The sequence below is a fragment of the Mauremys reevesii genome, linkage group 14 (genome assembly GCF_016161935.1).
Source record: "Mauremys reevesii isolate NIE-2019 linkage group 14, ASM1616193v1, whole genome shotgun sequence".
NCBI classification, from domain to species: domain Eukaryota; kingdom Metazoa; phylum Chordata; order Testudines; family Geoemydidae; genus Mauremys; species Mauremys reevesii.
In genome coordinates, this window is record NC_052636.1 from 33,241,690 (window position 1) to 33,255,447 (window position 13,758).

General features: G+C 51.2%; 1 protein-coding gene and 1 non-coding gene across 2 annotated transcripts in view; one reads left to right on the forward strand and one right to left on the reverse strand.

Moving 5' to 3' along the window:
• LOC120381594 (zinc finger protein 850-like) overlaps positions 1 to 13,758 on the reverse strand; it is a gene marked incomplete at its 3' end in the record, with an annotated part of 191,239 nt that overhangs the window by 34,722 nt on the left and 142,759 nt on the right. The gene's annotated exons all lie outside the window — the stretch shown is intronic.
• Positions 5,187 to 5,258, forward strand: TRNAG-UCC. The gene has a single exon. It is a non-coding gene; the product is annotated as a tRNA-Gly (tRNA).

The following is a 13,758-nucleotide window of genomic DNA, read 5'->3' on the forward strand; positions in this document are numbered from 1 at the left end:
CAAAGGACTGAATGACCCATCCAAACTGTGGATGTGTTCCAGACGGACTTTCAAGCCAGCAACTCACCAATACTGCTAAGAACCTGATATATCCATTTTGGAATGTATCTGACTGCTTTCCCATTTAACTTCTTTCTGTCTTTCTTTTGTTTAAACCTTTAGTTTAGATGCTAAAGGATTGGCTGGAAGGATGGAATTTTGGGTAATATCCAAACCTATAGTGACCTGGTGATGTGGCTGACCCTTTGGGGTCAGAGGAACACTTTGTTTATGTGAGCAGAGTTTTTAAATAACCTCTCACTGTACTGGACCTCGCTGCTGATTGGGAGTCAGAGAACTGGGATGCAATAAAGGGGGCTGTGTGATTTCTTTTTTCAGCTTCTCGATAACCCAATTGGTGACTGGTCAGTGAGTTTAATTTCAGTGTTAACCAGCAGTTCTGGGAGCATCTGCTCTCCCTTTTTCAGCCTGCCCTAACTTTGGCATTTTCAGTGAGAACTGCCCCTGGCCCACCAGGTCACACTAGGCACTGAAGTTAAATGAATAGAATGTTTGTTTTTTTATGACCAAGTCTTTTGAAATCAACTGAACTCCTTTGTTTTCTTTCATCTGAGCAGGGTTTCTAGTTTTCCAACGTGATGTGATCTCCCAGCTGGAACAAGGGGAAGAGCCATGGGTCCCAGACCTCCAGCGGTCAGAGGAAAGAGAGATCCTGAGATCTCCCTGCATAGGTGAGGAAACATTAAACCACCTCAGAATCTGTAAGTGCCTGAAGGAAACATCTGGAATGCCCAAAAAAGCCCTTAGGAGGTCTCTCAGTTCATTATTGTCCCTAGCAGGGGTCATATCCTCAGGGTAAATATAGTTCATGGCTTCCTATAAATCTAGCAGACACCAGGCAGTAGCTTCCTCCCTTCCCCCTGCGTATTTGGATGGGATGTGAAGGCTGAATTCATCCCCCTCCTCTCTCCTATTTGGGGGAAGAGTTTGGGGGAGTTCAGCTCCTGATTTTTATTTGACCTGTCTTCAGCACTTGTTTTTGTTTGGTCTTCCCCTTTCCATCCCTGTTTGAGGTTTCTGTCTCTGTCACAGCAGGTGATGCAATGGCATGTGAGAAAGAGGAGCAGAATTCTCAGCCTGAAAATGTTGAGCCAGTGGGTAAAAACAGAACATTATCGCAAAGATCGAAAAGGAATGTGTCCAGGAGTCATGAGCAGGGAAAATCCTGGGAGATTCAGCACAGACCAAAAACAGATCAAGGAAACCAGCCAGGGAAGAAAGTGGATAAATTTATTTCCTGTTGGGGAACTCAGGAGGTCCTCATGGAAACCACAACACAGCAGGATATCCTCAGGCGAAAGAGAAAAAATACATGCAGTGAGTGTGGAAAAACCTTCTCTCACAGCTCAGCCCTTTCTGTACATCAGAGAATCCACACAGGACAGGCACTATGAATGCAGTGAGTGCGGGAAAACCTTCAATCGCTGTTCGCACCTTATTAGGCATCATACAATCCCCAGAGGAGAGAGGCCCTACGAATGCGGTGAGTGCAGGAAAAGCTTCACTAGCAGCTCAAACCTTTCTCAACATCAGAGAATCCACACAGGGGACAGGCCCTTTGAATGCACTGAGTGCGGGAAAACCTTCAATCGCAGTTCGCACCTTATTAGGCATCAAACAATCCACGGAGGAGAGCCCTAGGAATGCCGTGAGTGTGGAAAATGCTTCACTAGCAGCTCAAACCTTAGATTTAATTTACCCTGGTTCCTCAACTGTTGCTACAGCTCTACTACCCATCAGTCCAAAGACTGAGAGAAATGGAGAGTTCCAATCATTGTCCTTTTAGTATCTTATTGTTCCTCTCTCTGTTTTTTGTGCTGGCCTTTCTATACTATCATTTTCTGCCTTTGTTTAGTTGGTAACAGTTGGTTTCCATCACTCACGTTTGTTTGTTTAAATCTCTATCCGTTGTGAAATAAATTTTTTGCTTGTTCGATAACTGTACTCAGGTGCTGTGTGAGATACAGTAGCAATGGTCCACAGTAAAACTAGTAACCTGGGATACTTGGGGAAGAGAGGATCTGGGATTTCACCGAGTATCTGGTGATCCGGGCTGGACCCCAGAGGGGGACACATTGAAGGAACTCAAGGGTTAAGGTGGCTGCTGTAGCTCAGAGGAGGGTCCTTGAGTTCCAGCAGGCTGGTGAGTTTGGTCACTAACATCCAGCTGCCAAATGCCAAACTCCCTCTTCCTTGTGCAAGGTGCCAACAAGGAGACTCACAGCCCTCAGCACCCTGAGAGGGTCACAATATGTCTCTATTTTGATCCACCTGTCAAATCCACACAGGGAAAGCTCCCAATAGCACAAAACTCTGCCCTGTGAAATCACGGAACATGTGCTCTTTGCTCTGTGAAAGCATGTAAAGAATCCAAGTGCTGGAGGACAGGGTTTGGGTCCAGAGTGACCTAGACAAATTGGAGGATTGGGCCCAAAGAAATCTGAGGAGGTTCAACAAGGAGAAGTGCAGAGTCCTGCATTTAGGACGGAAGAATCCCAGGCACTGCTACAGCCTGGGGACTGACGGAGTGAGGGGGGTTTGATAGCAGCCTTCAACTACCTGAAAGAGCAGCAGTGTGGGCTTTCTCCTGGCCACTTTGCTGGGCTGGGCAGGCAGCCTGGAGGCCTTTCTAGAAGAGAACTGGGAATGGAGTTAGAAAAACCAATGTGAAGACCAGAACCTCAGGTTTAGACTCATTTATTTATAATATTAAATCTTCAATTCTAGTGTCACAGTCAATACAATTGCTTCAGCCTGATAGTTGCCCAAAGGGAAACTTAAATTCTCTCAAAGGGGAGTGGAGAGAAAACACTTTTCAGAGTCCAAGAGAGACAAGGCGGGTGAGGGTAAGAGCTTGCAGAGGACCAACCTCTGTTGGTGAAAGAGACAAGCTGTGGAGCTAACCCAGCACCCTTCTTCAGTTCTGTGTAGCCTGGAAGGTCGTCTCCTCCATAACCAGCAGTTAGAACATAAGAACAGCCACACTGAGTCAGACCAGTTCATCTAGCCCACTCTCCCGAAAGTGGCCAATGCCCGGTGCCCCAGGGGACCCCTGGAACCAACATGGATACAACACCACCACAAACAAGGTTAAAAGTCAATGCACATGGGAGAAGCATCTTGTGTTTCCATGGGCGGTAGGTTTGTAGAAATGTTGGTGGTGCCCAGAACCTGCCCAAACTCCGCCCCCCACCCGCCCAAGGTTCTGGGAGGGAGTTTGGGGTGTGGCTGGGGATGAGAGGTTTGGAGTGTGGGAGGGGGCTCAGGGCTATAGCAGAGGGTTGGGGTGTGGGGTGATGGCTGTGTGGTGGGGCGGGGGATGAGGGGTTCATGAGGCCGGAGGGGGCTCAGGGTTGGGGCAGACGGTTAGGGTGCAGGGGGATGAGGGCTCTGGCTGGGGCTGGGAATGATGGGTTTGAGGTGTGGGAGATGCTTAGTGCTAGAGCAGAGGGTAGGGGTGTGGGGGGTGAGGGCTTTGTCTGAGTCTGGGGTTTGGGGTGTTGGAGGCTCAGGGCTGGGGCATAGGGTTAGGGTGCAGGGGGATGAGGGCGGTGTCTGGGATGGGGATAAGGTGTTTGGGGTGTGGGAGGGCTCAGGACTAGGGCAGAGGTTGGGGTGCAGGGGTGTGTGAGGGCTCTATCTGGGGCTGGAGATGAGGGGTTTGTGGTGTTGGAGGGGGCTCAGGGCTGGAGCAGAAGGTTGGGGTGTGCGGGGGGATGAGGACTCTGGCTGGAACTGGGGATGGGAGGTTTGGGGTGTGGGAGGAGCTCAGGGCTGGGGCAGAGGGTTGAGGATGTGGTGGTGGGGTGAAAGCTCTGACTGGGGTGTGGGCTCTGGGGTGGGGCAGGGCTGGGGATGAGTTTGGGGTGCAGGCAGGCTGCTCCGGGACAAGGGCCAGAAAGGAGGACTCCCCCCAGCCCGTTCCCTGCTGGCAGCAGCAAGCTCTGGGGGAGGAACCCCTCATTCCCCCCGCCCCCAGCAGCACACTCACTCCCACCACTGTCACTGCAGGTGCTCCTAGGGCCCTTCTCAGGTCCAGGAATCTCCTCGCCTCCCCATTATGGGTGCTGCATGCACCTCCTCCCTGCTGTTGCCCCTGACTATAGCCTCACTGGGGGTGGGGATGGGGCTGTCTCCTTGCCCAGCATGGGGCAGGAGTGGTGACTGCAGGGGTGGGGGCTGTGATGGTGGAGGTCCCGCTGGAAAAGGGAAGGGTCTGAGGTGGAAGGGCAGGCTCAGAGTCAGTCTGCCCTGGCAGTGAGTTGGGAAGTGGGGCACTAGGACCCTGTGGCAGCAGTTGCTGCAGGAGGCAGCATGGAGCTGCATGGAAGAGGCAGGGATGCTCTGCTCCCTCTGGGGCCCAGGGACAGGCATGGGGCCAGCAAGGGGATCCGGGGGACACTCGGGGGAAGCACGGGGGGTGGCAGGTGGGGCCAGAGGGGAGACCCGGCCCCAAACTTTGGTGGAGCTGGGCCCCAGGGCTCTGAATATTGCTGGTACCCGGGCACCATGTGGGTATATAACTCGCCGCCCATGTGTGTTTCATTCCTTATGTGCTAGTCCCATCATGTGGCCATTTCCTTTTCTTCCTTTCTGTTAAAAGCTTTGGTGTTTTGCACAGAAACATTATTTCCCCAGGAGAGACCCAGGAGTGGGGGCTGCATTCCTGTACCAAATAGTCACTGGAAGGGGGCAGACAAAGGCCTTTAGGACAAGGCGTCCGTCACTGTCAAAAGATCATCTCCCTCCCTCACTGGCAGCCTGAATTTGTTCCTTATCCTCCCAGAGTCGGGGCTGGAATCAGCCCTACCCAGCCCCTCCGTACGTAGCAGGAACAATCACAAACCTGGTCTTTAAAACAAGCTGTCCCCTTCCTTCTCAGGGAAGAGTTTTCTGTGATTGAAGTTGAGCTTCAGTTCCCCTCTCCTAGGGCGGGACGGGTGTGGGGCCAGCTCCCAGTGAGATCTGTTTTCACCTTCGCTCCCTTTCAGTCACTCTGGGATCCTAACTCTGCTCCCAGCTGTCAGGTAGCTTCCAGCCCATCCACCCTGCTCACTAACTCTGTGGTCATGTGTTACTCCCTCTGCCAGCACACAGAGCCTGCAGGAAAACTACTCCTGCCAGGTGCATTGGTGGTATAGTGGTGTGCATAGGTGCCTTCCAAGCACTTGATCTGGGTTTGATTCCCAGCCAATGCAATCATGGCTTTTCTCCTTTGTTGTTTCCTCATCTGGAAGTGGTTTAATTTCAGTCACGTTGTGTTACAATCACATTATCTAGAGAATGAAATAATAAATGTGTCAAAGTCCAGCAGGTCATACAGGATGGAGGCACACAAGGGGCTGGAATGTGTCATCTGAGAAAGACAGAACCCTTGGAAACCTGCATCTCCCATCCCCTGGCCTTGCATGTTATAATTCCAGCTGCGTGAGCTGTTTGTAGGATGTTCCTGCATGGTGGGAAATGAAGTTTTGAGTCAGTTTTGCTCCTGCAGATTCCTTTGCTGTTACAATTATAATGACATGAACAAAGGGAGGCACAATAAACATAACCCCAAATTGCAATACAGGTGGGGAAAGGGAAGATCACGGTTAAGCCAAACACGTAAAAATAAAAATTAATACAAAAAAGGGGAGGGGGGAAGAGATCAGGTATGTGGAGATCCTCTTGATATTTCAATGCACATTGTTAGAATCAAAGTTCAGACTTGACACTGGAAAACCTGCAGCTCCCCAGCTCTGTGAACACCTGTGATGAGCCTGATGGAGTTGGGACACCTGTTCTGCTTCAATCATTTATTTTCTCTCTTCTCCCCCCAATTCCTCATCTCCAATGTCTCTGCCTTTCTCCTCTTGCTCCCACCCCCCTGCCCTTTCCCAGGAACTCACACTCTACAGCATTTAGGACAAGCCAGAGCTCCCATGTTCTGCACATGATCCTGTGTCAGAGGACGTGGGACCCAGGTCAGAACCAGGCTCACAACTGACCAGAGTTTGAGAACTCTCCCTGTTCCCATTGGGCAGATGGGGAGGAGCCTGAGGTACAGAGAAAGGAAGTGACCTGTCACCAGATGGATCAGACTGAACAGGTTTCAGACCTCGAGGAGGCTCTTACCTTCTAAACAGGGATGGCTGTTTTCCAGTAAAATCACTAAAAGGGAAGGAGAAAACTCGAAAGAGGTTCCTCTGGCGCTCACGTCCGTGAACCCGAATACTCTCTCAGTCCTCAGAGAGAGACCTGGAGAAGGAGACTTGCTGAAGCAAAGCCACGGGGGTCTCTGAGGTTTCCCTGGCCCCTCGCCCCTGTCCTGCCTGGCTGATGTCAGCATCTCTCTGTGAGGTCACCACCTCCCCACCACCTTGGACCAATAGTCTGAGGTCCTGCAAAAGGCCTTTAAGATGTCACTGCCACACCCCTCCCTTGCTGTGCCAATGTCCTGCCCCTGGCCAGGCACTTTGGAGGTTTGAGCTACTCCCTGTGGATCATCCCACTCAAGGAGCGTTCATTCTAGGCAGCAAGCCAGCTAGACAGGAAAACATCAGACGCTGCTCCCACTGCTACACTCAATTTTTCAGAAATTAGTTGACTTTATGGCCAGAAGAGACCATTAGAGCATCTAATCTGACCCCCCCTGCATATCACAGGCCTCCTGTATGACACAAGAGCTACTTTGGGGGCAAACACATTCCAGAAAGGCATCTAGTCTTCATGAAATGACATCAGGAAATGGAGAATCCACCACTTTCCTTGGTAGCTTGTTCCTGTGGTGAATCATCCTGACTGTTGAATATTTGTGCCTTAGTTGTAATATGAATTTGTCTCTTTTCACCTTCCAGCCATTGGGTCTTGTTATGCCTTTCTCTGCTCGATTCAAGAGCCCTTTAATACCCAATATTTTCTCTCTTTGAAGGCACTTCAATGAAGTCACCTTTCAATCTTCTTTTGATAAGCTAAACAGGTTGAGCTCTTTCAATAGCTCCCTAGAAGGCATTTTCTCCAGCCCTCAGAACATTTGGTGGCTCTTTGCTGCCCCAGCTCAATTTCACAACATCTTTTTCAAACGAGAACACCAAAACTGGAGGCAGTATTCCAGTATCAGTCTCACTGATGCCGTGTCACCTCCTGTGACGTTATTGACATAATCTGTAACCGTATAGATCACCCTTGCGACCGCTGTTCTATTTGTAGCCAATATTGTAGAAAGGTTGTAGCGTAAGGGGTCTATGGAGAGGTTCTGATTGGCTGATTATAATTATACTATTTCTAGATGTGTATCATTTTATAGTTGACGTTATGAATTCCTGCCCATTTCCCCACTGGCTGGAGCATGGCTAGAGTGTGTCTGTGGTTAATGATGTTGCTGTAGATTGTTCGTTTCCTGCCTTGGCAATTCAGACAGTCCCTTTTCCCAACATAGCTCCAGCACATCATTAGTTCCAATAACAGGGCAGCTTTTCTCTGGGGCACTGAGATTTTTGGGAGTTGGTGGCTCCTTTCTTTCCTCACCCTGGAGTAAACTCAGCTTTTTATTCCATGGTTCATGTTTTATGGAATAACAACATCAGCATGAAGAAAGAGGAGAGGGAATATCTCACTGCCAGGGCTGAAGGTGGCCATGTCCCCTCTGTTTGACCGTTGCCATTGCAGGAGAGAAGGTTTCAATGGAATCGAATGCCCTGGCTCAGACAAGAGACACAGGAGTTTTGCTGTTCATGGATCCATGCAAAGGAAATTGTGTCTGTGTGTGAAACTGAGAAGGGACATGAAATGCCCACAGGGTGGCACAATGCCCTAAGCTAAGGCAGGAGGGTGAAGGAATCGGGCTGAGGAATGACTGAAGTAGACTTATGTGGGATTGAAATGACATTTGTTTCTGTCAGGCAGTGAGAAATTGACATTAATTCAGATGCAGGGTTGAGGCTTCTTTAGCTCCTTGTAAAACTTGAACTTGATTTCCCTGAAGGAAGAAAGGGAAAGTCTGGGGCTGCCTTGGGTCCCTGGCTGGGGTCTCCTGGGCAGTGGAAAACATCCCTTGTTTGGCCCTGCCAAGGGGATCGTGCAGAACTGAGACGCCCCTCAGCTTGGATCAAAGGGGGAGTTGGATGGAATTTGTCACACAACCCTCCCTGCTCCCCAGAGCCCCACGGGGAGAAGCTAGAGAAGGGGGAGTCATTCCTCCCCTGCGCTCCCAGAAGAGCTGCTAACAGGGCCGCCCAGAGGCGGGGGCAAGTGGGGCAATTTGCCCCAGGCCCTGGGTCTTGCAGGGGCTCCCACAAGCAGGAGCGTAGCTAGGGGGAGCAGGGGGGGCTGCCGCTCCCCCACTGAGCACATTCCCCCAAAGTGGCGCCTTAGTAGGAATTTGGAATAAGGTGGAAAGATCTGGATTTCCCACACACACCTCCTGAGTTGGCAGGGGGTGCAGGTGGAGGGGGCAGAGCCCAGGTCTGGGGTGGCAGGGAGGTGCAGTGGGGAGCCCAGGGCTGGGGTGGGGGCAGCCAAAATTTTTTTTGCTTGGGATGGCAAAAAACCTAGAGCCGGCCCTGCCTCCACCCACCGTGAGGTAGGTAGGAGCAGATCATTATTATCCCTACTTGAAAGAGGGAGAAGCTAAGGCTGAGAAAGGAGAATTGACTTGTCTGAGGTCACACGGCCAGTCAGTGGCAGAGTTGGGAATAGGACCCAAGAGCCCTCATTTTCAAACTAACCATCGGATCTTGAATTTCAGACACTGAATGACCTGAATAAAATGCTATGTTACCAGCACTCCAGCTATCTCCGTGACACCACTGATTTCCTGAGGAAACTACAATGCATTGGTGACCTTCCAGAGAACACCATCCTAGCCACCATGGATGTAGAGGCTCTCTACACAAACATCCCACACACTGATGGAATACAAGCTGTCAGGAACAGTATCCCTGATGATGCCACAGTACAACTGGTTGCTGAGCTCTGTGCCTTTATCCTCACACACAACTATTTCAAATTTAATGACAATATATATCTCCAGATCAGTGGCACCGCTATGGGCACCCGCATGGCCCCACAATATGCCAATATTTTTATGGCCGATCTGGAACAACGCTTCCTCAGCTCCCGTCCACTCACGCCTTCTCTACCTACGCTACATTGATGACATCTTCATCATCTGGACCCATGGGAAGGAGACTCTGGAAAAATTCCACCATGATTTCAACAGCTTCCACCCCTCCATCAACCTCAGCCTGGAACTATCTACACGGGAGGTCTACTTCCTAGACACCACGGTGCAAATAAGTGGTGGTCACATTAACACCACCCTATACCGAAAACCTACAGACCGCTATGCCTACCTTCATGCCTCCAGCTTCCATCCTGGGCACACCACAAGATCCATTGTCTACAGCCAAGCACTGAGGTACAACCGTATCTGCTCTAACCCCGCAGACAGAGACCAACATCTAGAAAATCTCCACCAAGCATTCTCAAGACTACAGTACCCACACGAGGAAATAAGGAAACAGATCAACAGAGCCAGATGTATACCCAGAAACCTCCTACTGCAAGACAAACCCAAGAAAGAAACCAACAGGACTCACTGGCCATCACATACAGTCCCCAGCTCAAACCCTCCAACGCATCATCAGGGATCTACAACCCATCTTGGACAATGATCCCACACTTTCACAGGCCTTGGGTGGCAGGCCAGTCCTCGCCCACAGACAACCTGCCAACCTGAAGCATATTCTCACCAGCAACTGCACACTGCACCATGTAACTCTAGCTCAGGAACCAACCCATGCAACAAACCTCGATGCCAACTCTGCCCACATATCTACACCAGTGACACCATCACAAGACCTAACCAGATCAGACACACCATCACCGGTTCATTCACCTGCACGTCCACCAATGTAATATATGCAATCATATGCCAGCAATGCCCCTCTGCTATGTACATCGGCCAAACTGGACAGTCTCTAAGGAAAAGGATAAATGGACACAAATCAGATATTAGGAATGGCAATATACAAAAACCTGTAGGAGATCACTTCAACCTCCTGGCCACACAATAGCAGATTTTAAGGTGGCCATCTTACAGCAAAAACTTTAGGACCAGACTCCAGAGAGAAACTGCTGAGCTCCAGCTCATCTGCAAATTTAACACCATCAGTTTAGGACTAAACAAAGACTGTGAATGGCTTGCCAATTACAGAACCAGTTTCTCCTCCCTTGGTTTTCACACCTCAGCTGCTGGAACAGGGCCCCATCCTCCTGATTGATCTAACCTCGTTATCTCTAGCTTGCTTCTTGCTTGCTTATATATACACACCTACCCTGGTAATTTCCACTGCTTGCATCCGAAGAAGTGGGTATTCACCCACGAAAGCTCATGCTCCAAAACGTCTGTTAGTCTATAAGGTGCCACAGGGCTCCTTGCTGCTTTTACAGATCCAGACTAACACGGCTACCCTCTGATACCAGACTGAACAGGTTTCAAACCTCAAGGAGGCTCTTACCTTCTAAACAGGGACTGCTGTTTTCTAGTAAAATCACTAAAAGGGAAGAAAACTCAAAGAGGTTCCTCCTGGCGCTCACGTCCGTGAAGAATACTCTCTCAGTCCCCAAAGAGAGACCTGGAGAAGGAGACTTGCTGAAGCAAAGCCACAGGGTCTCTGAGGTTTCCCTGGCCCCTCGCCCCTGTCCTGCCTGGCTGATGTCAGCATCTCTCTGTGAGGTCACCACCTCCCCACTAACTTGGACCAATAGTCTGAGGTCCTGAAAAAGACCTTTGTGATGTCATTGCCACACCCTCCCTTGCTGTGCTAATGTCCTGCCCTGGCCAGGCACTTTGGAGGTTTGAGCTACTCCTGGGGATCACCCTACTCAAGGAGCGTTCGTTCTAGGCAGAACTGGGGCACAACACCTGGTTTGTTAAAGCCACAAAATGGAGGCAGGAACCTCTTCTCTCCTGCTGGCAAAGAACCCCAGGTACCTAAAAGATGGAGACTCACATCCCTGAATGGGATTTAGAACAGGCAATGGTTAAAAATTTTGGCTGACCATTTCTTGTTTCCATAGACTAGACATTTTAGCAAATTTTAGAATTCCTTGGGCTAAACACCGTGAAACTCCCTTTCTCCTTCACAGAGGGCTTTATCGCCCTTATCTCACTCAGGCTCACAACTGCCCAGAGCTCGAGAACTGTCCCTGTTCCCATTGGGCAGATGGGGAGGAGCCTGAGGTATAGAGAAGGAAGTGACCTGTCACCAGATGGATCAGACTGAACAGGTTTCAAACCTCCAGGAGGCTCTTACCTTCTAAACAGGGACGGCTGTTTTCTAGTAAAATCACTAAAGGGAAGGAGAAAACTCGAAAGAGGTTCCTCCTGGCGCTCACGTCCGTGAACCCGAATACTCTCTCAGTCCTCAGAGAGAGACCTGGAGAAGGAGACTTGCTGGAGCAAAGCCACAGGGGTCTCTGAGGTTTCCCTGGCCCCTCGCCCTGTCCTGCCTGGCTGATGTCAGCATCTCTCTGTGAGGTCACCACCTCCCACCACCTTGGACCAATAGGCTGAGGTCCTGCCAAAGGCCTTTGTGATGTCACTACCACACCTCCCTTGCTGTGCCAATGTCCTGCCCCTGGCCAGGCACTGTGGAGGTTTGAGCTACTCCTGTGGATCACCCCACTCAAGGAGCGTTCGTTCTAGGCAGCAAGCCGGCTAGACAGGAAACATCAGACGCTGCTCCCAATGCTACACTCAGTTTTTCAGAAATTAGTCGACTTTATGGCCAGAAGAGACCATTAGAGCAGGCCTGCACAACTCGTAAAGCGGCAAGGGCCACATTCCTCCAAAGAAAACAGCCGAGGGCCAAAACCTCCCGGCCCCGCAGCAACACCCCACCCCAGGGCCGTCCAGCCCTGCAGAAACAATCCCTCCTTCCCCAGCGCTGCCCCAGCAAAACAGCTGTGGGCCAAAAAGGAAGGTTGGGGGTGGGAGGTGATACTATTTTAAATCAACCGGGGCTCCCAGCTGAAGAGGTGGCTGGGAGCCCTCAGGTCAAATTAAAGGGCTTGGGGATCCGGTGGCTGGGGCCCGGCAGGGCCGGCTCTAGGTTTTTGCTGCCCCAAGCAAAATAAAATTTGGCTGCCCCAGTCCCAGCCCTGGGCTCCCCTGTACCCCCTGCTGCCCCAATCCTGGGCTCTCCCCACTGACCCACACCCCTGCCGCCCCAGCGCTGGCTTCCCCCTTTCCTCCCCACCAGTGCCCTCCCCACCCTGCTGATGCCCCAGCACTGGGCTCCCACCAGTGCCTCCCCACACACACACCTCCTGCCTCCCCAGCCCTGGGTCACTGGTAACGCTCCCAGGGCAGGTCATTCAGCAGGAATTTTGGATGTGCACAAAACACAGACAGGATTGGTTCCCATATGGTTACAGAGCTGCAGTAAAGTGGAACAATTTTCAGCCTGTGTGATTGGAGGAGATCTGGATGCATATTATAAAACTGTCCTCCATAAATGAGGAAAAGTTGAGGTGCCTTTATTATTCTTTTGTTCCACTCTTTCTTTCTATGGGGAATTTGCCTATGCAATATCACTGTCTTCCTGAAACAAACAAAAAGGCAATGGCTGTTGAAAATAGCAATTCCAGTGCTAATAAGCATTTCTTGTTCAATTTTATCCTGCTTTTCTACAGCAAGTTACAGTGGATCAGTATAATTAATTTGGGAGAAATGACGTAACAGCTGCCCAAACTGAGCTTGAGCACTCCTGAATTTTGAGGTGTTCAAATCTGGAAGGCAGGTGCTGGGGCGGGGCTGTGGGCTCCACGGGGAGCATGGCAGCAATGTGGCTGGAGCTGCATGGAACCAGACACGCTGGTCTGAGTGGCACGGTAAGGGGGCTGGGGGTTGGAGAAGGGGTAGGGAGTTCCAGGGGGCAGTCAAGGGACAGGCAGCAGTTGGATAGGCATGGGAGTTCAGGGGACAGGTAGGGGTGGGGTCCTGGGGAAAGTTGGAGGGCAGTTGGGGACAAGGAGAAGGGAGACTTAGATAGGGGCTGTGGTCCCAACTGGCAGTTCGAGCAGGGTCTTGGGAGGAGCAATCAGGGGACAAGGAGCAGCAGCATTTAGATAGGGGTGGGGTCCTGGGGGCAGTTGGGGCAGAGGTCCGGGGAGGGCAAACAGCGGCTGCATGCCGGGATTCAAACAGCTCTGGGCTGCCCGCAGCCGTGGGGAGCCCTGAGCCTTTAAATCCCAGCCGCGGCTGGGAATCTCTGGGCAGCCCAGAGCCCTCTGACTCCCGGCCGGCTGAGATTCAAAGGGCTCTGGGATCCCAGACTGCGGGCAACCTAGAGCCTTTTGATTTCCAGCCGCGGTTGGGATTTAATGGGCTCTGGGCTCCCCGCCGCTGCGGGCAACCCAGAGCCTTTTAATTCCTGGCTGTGGCTGAGATTCAAAGGGCTCTGGGCTGCCCCCAGAGTGCCATGTGCGAGGGATTTAGAATGAGTGAGGCATGCGGCCCGCCGCGTATGTTGTGCAGGCCTTGCTTAGAGAGTTGTAGTAATAACAGCAGCAAAGAGTCCTGTGGCGCCTTATAGACTAACAGACGTATTGGAGCAGGAGCTTTTGTGGGTGAATCCCCACTTCGTCAGATGCACCAATAGTCCCATATGGGCTAGTGGGCAGGATTCCTGGTTTTCACCCAGGGGGCCTGGG